The sequence below is a fragment of the Echiichthys vipera genome (genome assembly GCF_963691815.1).
Source record: "Echiichthys vipera genome assembly, chromosome: 11".
Lineage (NCBI taxonomy): Eukaryota > Metazoa > Chordata > Actinopteri > Perciformes > Trachinidae > Echiichthys > Echiichthys vipera.
The window spans coordinates 959657-974656 of record NC_139836.1 but is presented as its reverse complement, the minus strand read 5'-3'; the positions used below and the strand labels follow the sequence as shown (position 1 = coordinate 974656).

General features: G+C 45.3%; 2 protein-coding genes across 2 annotated transcripts in view; one reads left to right on the top strand and one right to left on the bottom strand.

Annotated features, from left to right (window-relative positions):
* The window catches only part of LOC310953662 (gap junction alpha-5 protein-like), a 19526-nt gene extending 17674 nt beyond the window's left edge, over positions 1 to 1852 (bottom strand). Inside the window, exon 1 of the mRNA XM_083922761.1 lies at positions 1718 to 1852. The gene's annotated coding sequence lies outside the window, so the exon portion shown is untranslated. The remainder of the gene's footprint in view (positions 1 to 1717) is intronic.
* Positions 1752 to 15000, top strand: part of LOC310953911 (follistatin-related protein 1-like) — a gene marked incomplete at its 3' end in the record, with an annotated part of 21874 nt that continues 8625 nt past the window's right edge. Inside the window, exon 1 of the mRNA XM_083923176.1 lies at positions 1752 to 1944. The remainder of the gene's footprint in view (positions 1945 to 15000) is intronic.

Genomic DNA, 15000 nt, shown 5'->3' with positions numbered 1-15000 from the left:
CACGCCACTGCAGCGGCTTTAGACCCGGAAACCGAAGAAACCAGGAACCAGAATCTGTTTTTACTCATTTTTCATCTGTTTTTACTCGTTTTTCATCTGTTTTCACTCATTTTTCATCTGTTTTTACTCATTTTTCATCTGTTTTCACTCATTTTTCATCTGTTTTTACTCATTTTTCATCTGTTTTTACTCATTTTTCATCTGTTTTCACTCATTTTTCATCTGTTTTCACTCATTTTTCATCTGTTTTTACTCGTTTTTCATCTGTTTTTACTCGTTTTTCATCTGTTTTCACTCATTTTTCATCTGTTTTTACTCATTTTTCATCTGTTTTCACTCATTTTTCATCTGTTTTTACTCATTTTTCATCTGTTTTTACTCATTTTCCATCTGTTTTTACTCATTTTTCATCTGTTTTTACTCGTTTTTCATCTGTTTTTACTCATTTTAAATCTGCTGCTGCAAATCATCCCAGGGTTTTTTTCTGCAACAACTGTTAAGGTAGAAATCCAGGAGAGATGCTAACAGCCGGACGTGGCTAACAGTGGTTAGCTCGGGGCAGCACGGTGAAGGCATTCAAAGGTCTTTTTTAACCACTAATGCTGCTGAAAATAACAGCAAACCTCTGCAGCAGCATGAGAAGAGTAGTTAGTAAACTCTGGCTTCACTAACTATGTTGTTGCTGCTTTGGTTTTCTGTACTTAAAATGATACAAAATGAGGAAAAACAGAAGTAAGATGAATAAATATGGATTAAAATGACGCAAGATGAGTAAAAATTGGTAAAAAATGATGAAATTTTGATACAAAATGAGTAAAAACTGATGCATATTCACTAACTACGCTGATGACACTTTGTTTTATGGTTAAAAAACAGAATGAGCTCAAAGTTTCCTGATGACGTCACAAATGTCTTCAGATAATTCATCATTTTCATCATCAGATATTAAAGATGTTTGTTTAGTTTATTATAAAATGTCCCAACGTGTCTGTGTGTGTGTGAGTGTGTGTGTGTGCGTGTGTGTGTGTGTGTAAAAAGTCTCAACGTGGTGAAAAAAGTCTTTAAATGTTAAAAATATTCAGTTTCTTGTGAAATCAAAGAGAGAAAATCAGAGATTTCAGGTTTCAGACGCTGAAAACAACTTTTTCAACATGAAAACTAAAGAAAAATGAATTCTCATGATTTTATAGAAACAAAAATAATAAAATAATTATATTAAATCAGTTAAAAGATCCAAATGTGACCAAAGGAAGGAGCCCATTGCTGCTTTGTTGTGTGTGTGTGTGTGTGTGTGTAGGGACTCTTCTCATGCTTTGTTGTGTGTGTGTGTGTGTGTGTGTGTGTGTAGGGACTCTTCTCCTGCTGCTGCAGAGGTTTGCTGTTATTTTCAGCAGCATTAGTGGTTAAAAAAGACCTTTGAATGCCTTCACCGTGCTGCCTCGAGCTAATCCTATGATAATAAGATAAAGAGAAAATCTATTTTTGATTTACAGAGACACAGAAATTCCTCCATGAGCAAAAACGTTAACACGTTATAAAGTGTGTGAACGAGAACTGGGGACTAACTTCTCCAATTATGTAGTTTTTTACTCTTTCTTTGTGTTTTGAACGACGTGTTATTGATTTTACGCGGTTGCCAATGACGACCTGACACCTGTTACCGTAGAGACATAAAACATCTTCTAAATCAGACACACACCACTTACACACACTTTACCTGATTTAAGATCGCAGAGAAGGTCTCGTCTTCCTCAGCAGTTACTGCCTTTGAGCAAGGCACTCTCCACTGGTCCTCAGTGTGTGTGTGTGTGTGTTTGCAGATGTTTCCCTGTTCCTGTTGTTTAAAGTCCACCTTCAGGGTCCAGAGGATCTGCGGAGCGGCGTAAACGTAGAGTCCAGCAGCAGACGGATGAGAGCAGCTTGTGTCCAGAAGACTGCAGCGATGTGTGAGAGACTCTGGTTTTGTACCCCAGCCTCCTCCTCCTTCTCCTCTTCCTCCTCCTCCTCCTCCTCCTCCTCCTCCTCCTCCTCCTCCTCTTCTTCCTCCTCTTCCTCCTCCTCTTCCTCCTCCTCTTCCTCCTCCTCCTCCTCTGCATCACAGGAAGTGGGCCTGGTGCCTTCGCTGCCGTCTCCTGTGTGTGCATGTGTGTGTTGTGGTGTCTGGCATCTAAAGGAAGTCAGATATTGTGTCGGGACACAATGGCAGCCGGTCCCCGTCCTGCATTCCTCCATTCCTCCGCGTCGCTCTGTTCTTTTCTCTTTGTCTCCACTTTTAAACGTTTTACACAAACACTTTCATCCACCGTGAGACTTGAGACTCACTCTGAACCTCAGCAGCACGAAGACTGGCTCCACTTTTATGCATTAATATATAATTATATATTCATAATTTCTATTTTTATCTGATTCTATTCAGATCTTTATGTCTGTTCCTCTATTTCTCTGTATCTATACTATACTAACAGTAGCTAAAGCTAGCACCGAGCTAACACTAGCACCGAGCTAACACTAGCACCGAGCTAACACTAACACCGAGCTAACACTAGCTAACACTAGCACCGAGCAAACACTAGCACCAACCTAACACTAGCACCGAGCTAACACTAGCTAACACTAGCACCGAGCTAACACTAGCACCGAGCAAACACTAGCACCAACCTAACACTAGCACCAAGCTAACACTAGTACCGAGCTAACACTAGCACCGAGCTAACACTAGCACCGGGCTAACACTAGCACCGAGCAAACACTAGCACCAACCTAACACTAGCACCAAGCTAACACTAGCACCGAGCTAACACTAGCACCAACCTAACACTAGCACCGAGTTAAAAGTAGCTAACACTAGCACCGAGTTAACACTAGCACCGAGCTAACAGTAGCACCGAGGCTAACAGTAGACCGACACCACATTTATGCATTTATAATTTCTATTTTTATCTGATTCAATTTAGATCTTTATGTCTGCTCTTCTATTCCTCTGTATCTATACTGTACTAACAGTAGCTAAAGCTAGCACCGAGCTAACACTAGCACCGAGCTAACACTAGCACCAACCTAACACTAGCACCGAGTTAAAAGTAGCTAACACTAGCACCGAGTTAACACTAGCACCGAGCTAACAGTAGCACCGAGCTAACAGTAGACCGACACCACATTTATGCATTTATAATTTCTATTTTTATCTGATTCAATTTAGATCTTTATGTCTGCTCTTCTATTCCTCTGTATCTATACTGTACTAACAGTAGCTAAAGCTAGCACCGAGCTAACACTAGCACCGAGCTAACACTAGCCGCTAACAGCACAACTTATTAGTCATTTCCAAGTGGCGAGCAGCGGGGAGAGACTGGATGAATCAGCCAACGTTATCCACTCAAGACAGGATGTTGCTACGTCAGCTAGCTAGCAGTTCATCTGCATTAGCAGTGCGCTAACATTAGCAGCTAACAGCTCAATACTTTCCCCGTGTCAGTGTTTTTATCAGCACCGAGGTGGCATCAACACAATGACGACGCTTTGTTTACCATCACGCACATTTCTTCATTTTATCTAGTGCTAGCTAGCTAGCTGTAACTTAGCTACGCTGCATGGATCTGGCATCGGTTGCTTTGTAACGTTAGCTTATAGAGGCAGACGGATGTGCGTCCTCGCAGAGCTGCGTCTGTTCGGTCCTGCCCGTTAAAGGGAAGGTTTTCGTTGCCGCTGTGTTCTTAAGATCGCTGCTGCTGCTCACGGGGGAATTGTTGTGTCTGTAAATCATAAATAAGTCAGAGTTTGGTCTTTACCTGCTCCGTAAAGTGTCCTGAGATCAACTTTGTTATGATTTGACTCTGTAAATAAAGCTAAATTGAATTGAAAGTTGTTTCCAAACGGCGAACCAGCCGGAGAGTCCGGATGAATCAGCCGACGTTATTCTCTCAAGACGGGACGTTGCTACGTCAGCTAGCTAGCAGTTGATCTGCATTAGCAGCGAGGCTAACATTAGCAGCTAACAGCACAATATATTCCACATGTCAGTGTTTACTCCTGAACCCCAGCACCAGGGTCTGATCCTGAGCCCCAGCACCAGGGTCTGACCCTGAACCCCAGCACCGGGGTCTGACCCTGAACCCCAGCACCGGGGTCTGACCCTGAACCCCAGCACCGGGGTCTGATCCTCCTGAACCCCAGCACCGGGGTCTGACCCTGAACCCCAGCACCGGGGTCTGACCCTGAACCCCAGCACCGGGGTCTGACCCTGAACCCCAGCACCGGGGTCTGACCCTGAACCCCAGCACCGGGGTCTGATCCTGAACCCCAGCACCGGGGTCTGATCCTGAACCCCAGCACCAGGGTCTGATCCTGAACCCCAGCACCGGGGTCTGATCCTGAACCCCAACACCGGGGTCTGATCCTCCTGAACCCCAACACCGGGGTCTGATCCTCCTGAACCCCAGCACCGGGGTCTGATCCTGAACCCCAGCACCGGGGTCTGACCCTCCTGAACCCCAGCACCAGGGTCTGACCCTGAACCCCAGCACCGGGGTCTGATCCTCCTGAACCCCAGCACCGGGGTCTGACCCTGAACCCCAGCACCTGGGTCTGATCCTGAACCCCAGCACCGGGGTCTGACCCTGAACCCCAGCACCGGGGTCTGACCCTGAACCCCAGCACCAGGGTCTGACCCTGAACCCCAGCACCGGGGTCTGATCCTGAACCCCAGCACCAGGGTCTGATCCTGAACCCCAGCACCGGGGTCTGACCCTGAACCCCAGCACCTGGGTCTGATCCTCCTGAACCCCAGCACCAGGGTCTGATCCTGAACCCCAGCACCGGGGTCTGACCCTCCTGAACCCCAGCACCAGGGTCTGATCCTGAACCCCAGCACCAGGGTCTGATCCTCCTGAACCCCAAGCACCAGGGTCTGATCCTCCTGAACCCTAACACCGGGGTCTGATCCTCCTGAACCCAGCACCGGGGTCTGATCCTCCTGAACCCTAACACCGGGTCTGATCCTCCTGAACCCCAGCACCAGGGTCTGATCCTCCTGAACCCTAACACCGGGGTCTGATCCTCCTGAACACCAGCACCGGGGTCTGATCCTGAACCCCAGCACCAGGGTCTGACCCTGAACCCCAGCACCGGGGTCTGATCCTGAACCCCAGCACCAGGGTCTGACCCTGAACTCCAGCACCGGGGTCTGACCCTCCTGAACCCCAGCACCAGGTCTGATCCTGAACCCCAGCACCAGGGTCTGATCCTCCTGAACCCCAGCACCGGGTCTGATCCTGAACCCCAGCACCGGGGTCTGATCCTCCTGAACCCCAGCACCAGGGTCTGATCCTGAACCCCAGCACCGGGGTCTGATCCTCCTGAACCCCAGCACCGGGGTCTGACCCTGAACCCCAGCACCAGGGTCTGATCCTGAACCCCAGCACCAGGGTCTGATCCTCCTGAACCCCAGCACCGGGGTCTGACCTGAACCCCAGCACCGGGGTCTGATCCTCCTGAACCCAGCACCAGGGTCTGATCCTGAACCCCAGCACCGGGTCTGATCCTCCTGAACCCCAGCACCGGGGTCTGACCCTGAACCCCAGCACCAGGGTCTGATCCTGAACCCCAGCACCGGGGTCTGATCCTGAAACCCCAGCACTGGGGTCTGACCCTGAACCCCAGCACTGGGGTCTGATCCTCCTGAACCCCAGCACCGGGGTCTGATCCTGAACCCCAGCACCGGGGTCTGATCCTCCTGAACCCCAGCACCAGGGTCTGACCCTGAACCCCAGCACCGGGGTCTGATCCTGAACCCCAGCACCGGGGTCTGACCCTGATCCAGGTCCATCCAAGAACGGCATGTGAGGACTCTGCCGGTTCATTTGTTCGCGTTAGCATCTCTGTTAGCATCTCTGTTAGCATCAGTGTTAGCATCTCTGTTAGCATCAGTGTTAGCATCTCTGTTAGCATCTCTGTTAGTATCTCTGTTAGCCGACTCCGTTAGCATCAGTGTTAGCATCAGTGTTAGCATCAGTGTTAGCATCTCTGTTGCTGTGGGGCTGAAGAGAGGAGGGACCTGAGTCCTCAGAGACGTCGGTGTCAGAGGGGTTAAATATGCTGAGGCTCAAAGACGCTCGAGGCTCCGGCTTCTTTCAGCGTGGAACGTTTTTAGGGACTTTTTCTTCCAGGAAAACTTGTGATGGTGTCAAATGGCCACTGGTTTCCTCAGGGCTATTATTAAAGTGTGTGGTGTGTGTGTGTGTGTGTGTGTGTGTGTGTGTGTGTGTGTGTGGTAAAGAACCAGACGTCTCCTTAATTCATGTGGATCAGTGGTTTTCACCATGTGACACTTCCAAAAACATGTTCGATAAACAACTTTTTGGCTCCAAGTTACAACTTTAGCACACGTTTATGCTCCTAGAGGACACTTTAACACATGTTTATGCTCCTAGAGGACACTTTAGGCACACGTTTAGGCTCCTAGAGGACACTTTAACACACGTTTAGGCTCCTAGAGGACACTTTAACACACGTTTATGCTCCTAGAGGACACTTTAGCACACGTTTATGCTCCTAGAGGACACTTTAACACACGTTTATGCTCCTAGAGGACACTTTAACACACGTTTATGCTCCTAGAGGACACTTTAGCACACGTTTATGCTCCTAGAGGACACTTTAGCACACGTTTATGCTCCTAGAGGACACTTTAACACACGTTTATGCTCCTAGAGGACACTTTAACACACGTTTATGCTCCTAGAGGACACTTTAGCACACGTTTATGCTCCTAGAGGACACTTTAACACACGTTTATGCTCCTAGAGGACACTTTAGCACACGTTTATGCTCCTAGAGGACACTTTAACACACGTTTATGCTCTTAGAGGACACTTTAACACACGTTTATGCTCCTAGAGGACACTTTAACACACGTTTATGCTCCTAGAGGACACTTTAACACACGTTTATGCTCCTAGAGGACACTTTAGCACACGTTTATGCTCCTAGAGGACACTTTAACACACGTTTATGCTCCTAGAGGACACTTTAACACACGCTTATGCTCCTAGAGGACACTTTAACACACGTTTATGCTCCTAGAGGACACTTTAACACACGTTTAGGCTCCTAGAGGACACTTTAACACACGTTTATGCTCCTAGAGGACACTTTAACACACGTTTATGCTCCTAGAGGACACTTTAGCACACGTTTATGCTCCTAGAGGACACTTTAACACATGTTTATGCTCCTAGAGGACACTTTAACACACGTTTATGCTCCTAGAGGACATTTTAACACACGTTTATGCTCCTAGAGGACACTTTAACACACGTTTATGCTCCTAGAGGACATTTTAACACACGTTTATGCTCCTAGAGGACACTTTAACACACGTTTATGCTCCTAGAGGACACTTTAACACACGTTTATGCTCCTAGAGGACACTTTAACACACGTTTATGCTCCTAGAGGACACTTTAACACACGTTTATGCTCCTAGAGGACACTTTAACACACGTTTATGCTCCTAGAGGACATTTTAACACACGTTTATGCTCCTAGAGGACACTTTAGCACACGTTTATGCTCCTAGAGTACACTTTAACACACGTTTATGCTCCTAAAGGACACTTTAACACACGTTTATGCTCCTAGAGGACACTTTAACACACGTTTATGCTCCTAGAGGACATTTTAACACACGTTTATGCTCCTAGAGGACACTTTAGCACACGTTTTGGCTCCTAGAGGACACTTTAACACACGTTTATGCTCCTAGAGGACACTTTAACACACGTTTATGCTCCTAGAGGACACTTTAACACACGTTTATGCTCCTAAAGGACACTTTAACACACGTTTATGCTCCTAGAGGACACTTTAACACACGTTTATGCTCCTAGAGGACACTTTAACACACGTTTAGGCTCCTAGAGGACACTTGGATGGATGTCTTTTGTGCTGAAAACCAAATTTACCAAGCATCTGAATCTGAAAGCATCTCCCAAAGATTTTACTGGTTAAAAAACAGCCTTTTTTTGAATCTCATGACCTTTTTCATCAAACAGCAGTTAAAGTCTGCATGAAACCACAGGATTGACTCAAAAAAGACTTCATCTCTTCCGCTGATAGCATCTGAAAAGCGGCACAATGAAGCTCTGTGTGGAACGATCTGGCAACCAGAGATGAACTGGGACAGATTCATCTCATCACTGGTAGATTTGTATCTTTGTCCGCTCCGTCTGATGAACGTGCAGATCTGATCCAACTCACCGGCAGCTCATAAGCTTTAAACATGGAGGAGCGTCTGTCTCTGGTGAACGTGCTGTTATGAACAGTGTCAGATCCTGACAGCAGTGATCTCAGGACACTTTACAGAGAAGGTAAAGACCAAACTCTGACTTATTCATGATTTACAGACACAACAAAGAGAGAAACCACAGAGATGCAACCAAAGCGTAACAGTAACTATAATGATATCTATAGTAATGAGAACATGAGTCATATGTTATAACAGTGCGCCCTAAATGGACCCTCACTGACTCAGGGCGCCCTCCCACTGTTCCTCCGTCCCGTGCCCCGTGCTTTAGGGTCCTTGTCCCCCCTCCAGGCCCGTTTGTACTCACACTACCTGGGCCTCGGAGAATGCTTCTTGCTGCCTATACGTCATCACGCCGTAACACGTCACACGCATTGATGACGTCATGGCGATGCGTGGCTTTGTTTCCAGATCTTTCCGTAGACCTCTGAGTTTTTGTGCGTCTTGTCGACTGTTTTTGAATCTTTTCATCGACCAAATCTGCAGTAAACACTCCACCTCCGCATCACACCAACGTGAACCTTTCACCGCCATTGTTTGAAATGTCCGCGCATGGTCCCTCCTTCTTTTTTCTACGTCCCAACAGGCGCACAGGAAATGACCTCAGAACCGCCGTAGGCCTCGTGCTCGTACACGTGCGCACGCTCGTGCTCGTACACGTGCAAACGTGCTTTACTAAAGCCCACCTCTCCCAAACGGGCCGTGGACGGCAAGCGTGCCGCTCCTAGACGTGGTACGGTTGCACTCACACTGGTCAAAGGAACCAGGCCTTAGCCGTTTCTTCACTCAGACTTCCAAACGTTCACCAGATCAAACTTCTTTTCTGGTTAAATGACGTTTTAAAGCTCAGATCTGTGAAACTTTGATATTTGACACATTAAACATGAAATGATGTGTCTAAACAATGTTTCAAAGCCTGAAACGTATCATCAGACTTTCAGTTCCTGTCCTGCTCTCACACCTCTCATAAGTGTGTGTGTTTGTGTGTGTGTGTGTGTGTGTGTGTGTGTTTGTGTGTGTGTGTGTGTGTTCACATTTCAGTGTGTCGTCACAGCCGTCACACCTCTGTTATCGTCTCACATTAAGCTCATAACATACCTTTCCTTAAAAGAGCCACACACACACACTTACACACACACACACACACACACACAGGGGCACACACACACACAGGCACACACACACACGGGCACACACACACACACACACAGAGACACGGACACACAGACACTCACACACACGCACACACACACACACAGGCACACACACACACACACACTCTCTGGCTGACCTCGGTGTGTTATTTTTAGGAGAGGCTTCATCGGTGTCCCAGCTCACACCAGTGGATCTGAACCTCGTTCCTCCGCTGACGGAAAAAACAAAACTTTAATTCAATGAAACTTTATTTACAGAGTTAAATCACAACAGCCGTGATCTCAGGACACGTTACAGCGCAGGTAACGACCACACTGTTCCCCCGCAGAGTCACCGTGGCAACGAACACCTTCACTATAACAGACAGGAACCACAGACAGACCCAGCTCTGTGGAGGACGGACATCTGTCTGCACCGGAGAGAGAGAGAGAGAAGGAGAGAGAGAGAAGACGGACATCTGTCTGCACCGGAGAGAAGGAGAGAGAGAGAAAAGACGGACATCTGTCTGCACCAGTGAGAGGAAGAGAGAGAGAGAGAGAAGACGGACATCTGTCTGCACCGGAGAGAGGAAGAGAAGGAGAGAGAGAGAGAGAAGACGGACATCTGTCTGCACCGGAGAGAGAGAGAGAGAAGAGACGGACATCTGTCTGCACCGGAGAGAGAGAAGAGACGGACATCTGTCTGCAACGGAGAGAGGGAGAGAAAGAGAGAGAGAGAAGACGGACATCTGTCTGCACCGGAGAGAGAGAGAGAGAAGAGACGGACATCTGTCTGCACCGGAGAGAGAGAGAGAAGACGGACATCTGTCTGCACCGGAGAGAGGAAGAGAAGGAGAGAGAGAGAAGACGGACATCTGTCTGCACCGGAGAGAGAGAGCGAAAAGACGGACATCTGTCTGCACTGGAGAGAGGGAGAGAAGGAGAGAGAGAGAGAAGACGGACATCTGTCTGCACCGGAGAGAGGGAGAGAAGACGGACATCTGTCTGCACCGGAGAGAGGAAGAGAAGGAGAGAGAGAGAGAAGATGGATATCTGTCTGCACCGGAGAGAGGAAGAGAAGGAGAGAGAGAGAGAAGACGGACATCTGTCTGCACCGGAGAGAGGAAGAGAGAGCGAAAAGACCGACATCTGTCTGCACCGTAGAGAGGAAGAGAGAGAGAAAAGACGGACATCTGTCTGCACCGGAGAGAGGAAGAGAAGGAGAGAGAGAAGACGGACATCTGTCTGCACCGGAGAGAGGAAGAGAAGGAGAGAGAGAGAGAAAAGACGGACATCTGTCTGCACTGGAGAGAGGAGAAAAGGAGAGAGAGAGGGAAAAGACGGACATCTGTCTGCACCGGAGAGAGGAAGAGAAGGAGAGAGAGAGAGAAAAGACGGACATCTGTCTGCACCGGAGAGAGGGAGAAAAGGAGAGAGAGAGGGAAAAGACGGACATCTGTCTGCACCGGAGAGAGGAAGAGAAGGAGAGAGAGAAGAGAGAGAAAAGACGAACATCTGTCTGCACCGGAGAGAGGGAGAAAAGGAGAGAGAGAGGGAAAAGACGGACATCTGTCTGCACCGGAGAGAGGAAGAGAAGGAGAGAGAGAGAGAAAAGACGGACATCTGTCTGCACCGGAGAGAGGGAGAAAAGGAGAGAGAGAGGGAAAAGACGGACATCTGTCTGCACCGGAGAGAGGAAGAGAAGGAGAGAGAGAAGAGAGAGAAAAGACGAACATCTGTCTGCACCGGAGAGAGGGAGAAAAGGAGAGAGAGAGGGAAAAGACGGACATCTGTCTGCACCGGAGAGAGGAAGAGAAGGAGAGAGAGAAGAGACGGACATCTGTCTGCACCGGAGAGAGGAAGAGAAGGAGAGAGAGAGAGAGAAGACGGACATCTGTCTGCACCGGAGAGAGGAAGAGAAGGAGAGAGAGAGAGAGAAGACGGACATCTATCTGCACCGGAGAGAGGAAGAGAAGGAGAGAGAGAGAGAAGACAGACATCTGTCTGCACCGGAGAGAAGGAGAGAGAGAGAGAGGAAAGACGGACATCTGTCTGCACCGGAGAGAGGGAGAGAAGGAGAGAGAGAGAAGACGGACATCTGTCTGCACCGGAGAGAGGAAGAGAAGGAGAGAGAGAGAAGACGGACATCTGTCTGCACCGGAGAGAGAAAGAGAAGGAGAGAGAGAGAGGAAAGACGGACATCTGTCTGCACCGGAGAGAGAAAGAGAAGGAGAGAGAGAGAGAAAAGACGGACATCTGTCTGCACCGGAGAGAGGAAGATAAGGAGAGAGAGAGAGAGAAGACGGACATATGTCTTCACCGGAGAGAGGAAGAGAAGGAGAGAAAAGACGGACATCTGTCTGCACCAGAGAGAGGAAGAAAAGGAGAGAGAGAAAAGACGGACATCTGTCTGCACCAGAGAGAGAGAGAGAAGGAGAGAGAGAGAGGGAGAAAAGACGGACATCTGTCTGCACTGGAGAGAGGGAGAGAAGGAGAGAGAGAGAGAGAGAGGAAAGACGGACATCTGTCTGCACCGGATGTTCACAGTTCTTTCTTTGTCTCTTTCTTCCTTTGTTTGTTTGTTTCATCTTTCTTTCTTTGATCTTTCTTTCTTTTGTTGTTTTGCTCTTTGAACTTTTTTCTTTCATCTTTCTCTCTTTCATGTGTCTTTTATCTTTCTTGCTTTTTTGTATTTTAATTTTTGATGTTTCTTTCATCTCTCATCTTTCTTTTGTTGTTTTGCTCTTAGATCTTTCTTTCTTTCATCCTTCCATTTTTTCTTTCTATTTCTATTCCTCTCTCACCTGTGATTTTCTGTGTGTGTGTGTGTGTGTGTGTGCTTGGTGTGTGTAACGTCGCCCTCTGCTGGTCACACTGTGACATCACAACAGAAACTTTAATTCTTTCGTCACTTTTCAGAGAAAAAGGATTTTTTTGCCTTTTATCTGTTTTTTTTAGTCAAACTTCAGTTTCTCATTTATTTTAGAGGAATTTTGCTTCCTTTCATCTTTCTTTCATCTTCCTTTCATCTTTCTTTCTTTCATCTTCCTTTCATCTTTCTTTCATCTTTTTTCATCTTCCTTTCATCTTTCTTTCATCTCTCTTTCATCTTTCTTTCATCTCTCTGTCATCTCTCTTTCATCTTTCTTTCATCTTTCTTTCATCTCTCTGTCATCTCTCTTTCATCTTCCTTTCATCTTTCTTTCTTTCATCTTTCTTTCATCTTCCTTTCATCTTTCTTTCTTTCATCTCTCTGTCATCTTTCTTTCATCTTCCTTTCATCTTTCTTTCTTTCATCTTTCTTTCATCTTCCTTTCATCTTTCTTTCTTTCATCTTCCTTTCATCTTTCTTTCTTTCATCGCTCTTTCATCTTTCTTTCATCGCTCTTTCATCGCTCTTTCATCTTTCTTTCATCGCTCTTTCATCGCTCTTTCATCGCTCTTTCATCTTTCTTTCATCGCTCTTTCATCGCTCTTTCATCTTTCTTTCATCTCTCTTTCATCTTTCTTTCATCTTTCTTTCATCTTTCTTTCATCTTTCTTTCATCCTCCCTTCATCTTCCTTTCATCTTTCTTTCATCGCTCTTTCATCTTTCTTTCATCTTCCTTTCATCTTTCTTTCATCTCTCTTTCATCTTTCTTTCATCTTTCTTTCATATTTCTTTCATCTTCCTTTCATCTTTCTTTCATCTTTCTTTCATCTTTCTTTCATCTTTTTTTCTTTCATCTTCCTTTCATCTTTCTTTCTTTCATCTTTCTTTCATCTTTCTTTCATCTTCCTCTCTTTCATCTTTCTTTCATCTTTCTTTCTTTCATCTTCCTTTCATCTTTCTTTCTTTCATCTTTCTTTCATCTTCCTTTCGTCTTTCTTTCATCTTTCTTTCATCTCTCTTTCATCTCTCTTTCATCTCTCTTTCATCGCTCTTTCATCCTCCTTTCATCTTCCTTTCATCTCTCTTTCATCTTTCTTTCATCGCTCTTTCATCTTTCTTTCATCTCTCTTTCATCGCTCTTTCATCCTCCTTTCATCTTCCTTTCATCTCTCTTTCATCTTTCTTTCATCTTTCTTTCATCTTTCTTTCATCCTCCCTTCATCTTCCTTTCATCTTTCTTTCATCTTTCTTTCATCGCTCTTTCATCTTTCTTTCATCTTCCTTTTATCTTTCTTTCATCTTTCTTTCATCCTCCCTTCATCTTCCTTTCATCTTTCTTTCATCTCTCTTTCATCTTTCTTTCATCTCTCTTTCATCTCTCTTTCATCTTCCTTTCATCTTTCTTTCATCTTTCTTTCATCGCTCTTTCATCTTTCTTTCATCTTCCTTTCATCTTTCTTTCATCTTTCTTTCATCCTCCCTTCATCTTCCTTTCATCTTCCTTTCATCTTTCTTTCATCTTTCTTTCATCTCTCTTTCATCTTTCTTTCATCTCTCTTTCATCTTTCTTTCATCTTTCTTTCATCTCTCTTTCATCTTTATTTCATCTCTCTTTCATCTTTCTTTCATCTTTCTTTCATCTTTCTTTCATCTTCCTTTCATCTCTCTTTCATCTTCCTTTCATCTTTCTTTCATCTCTCTTTCATCTTTCTTTCATCTTCCTTTCATCTTTCTTTCATCTTTCTTTCATCCTCCCTTCATCTTCCTTTCATCTTCCTTTCATCTCTCTTTCATCTTTCTTTCATCTTTCTTTCATCTCTCTTTCATCTTTATTTCATCTCTCTTTCATCTTTCTTTCATCTTTCTTTCATCTTTCTTTCATCTTCCTTTCATCTCTCTTTCATCTTCCTTTCATCTTTATTTCATCTCTCTTTCATCTTTCTTTCATCTTTCTTTCATCTTTCTTTCATCTTCCTTTCATCTTTCTTTTATCTCTCTTTCATCTTTCTCTCTTTCATCTCTCTTTCATCTTTCTTTCATCTTTCTTTCATCTTTCTTTCATCTTCCTTTCATCTTCCTTTCATCTTTCTTTTGCTTTTTTATGTTTCTTTTATCTTTGAACTTTATTTCTTTCATCTTCCTTTTATTTGTTGTTTTGCTCTTTGATCTTTCTTCACCTTTCTTTTTTCTTTTGTTTCTTTCTTTTTTCCTCTTTCATCTTTCTTTTTTACTGTTTTTCATGTTTCTTTACTTTATCTTTTGTTTCTTTTGTTGTTTTTTAATCTTTATTTCTCTTTGATTTTTCTTTCATCTTCCTTTTTATCTTTCTTTCATTTTTGCTTTTTGATGTTTTTTAATCTTTGAACTTTCTTTCTTTCATCTTTCATTTTTCTTTTCTTTTGTTGTTTTTCTCTTGAATGTGTCACATTTTAGTGAGTCGACAGTTTTAATGAAACGTGTGAAGGTCCGGAGCATCATAACTCCTCTGCTCTCTGCTGTCAGACGATGTCTCAACACGCCGGCCGAACGCGTGACTTTAACTTTTCATTCTTCAGGAAGACGAGAGGAGGAGGGAGGGGGGGGGGGGGGGGGGGCAGCTGGTCTCCTTTCTCCACCAGCATCCCTCCTCCTCTCTCCCTCTCCCCCCTCTCTCTCTCTCTCTCCCTCTGTCTCTCTGTCTCTCTCTCTCTCT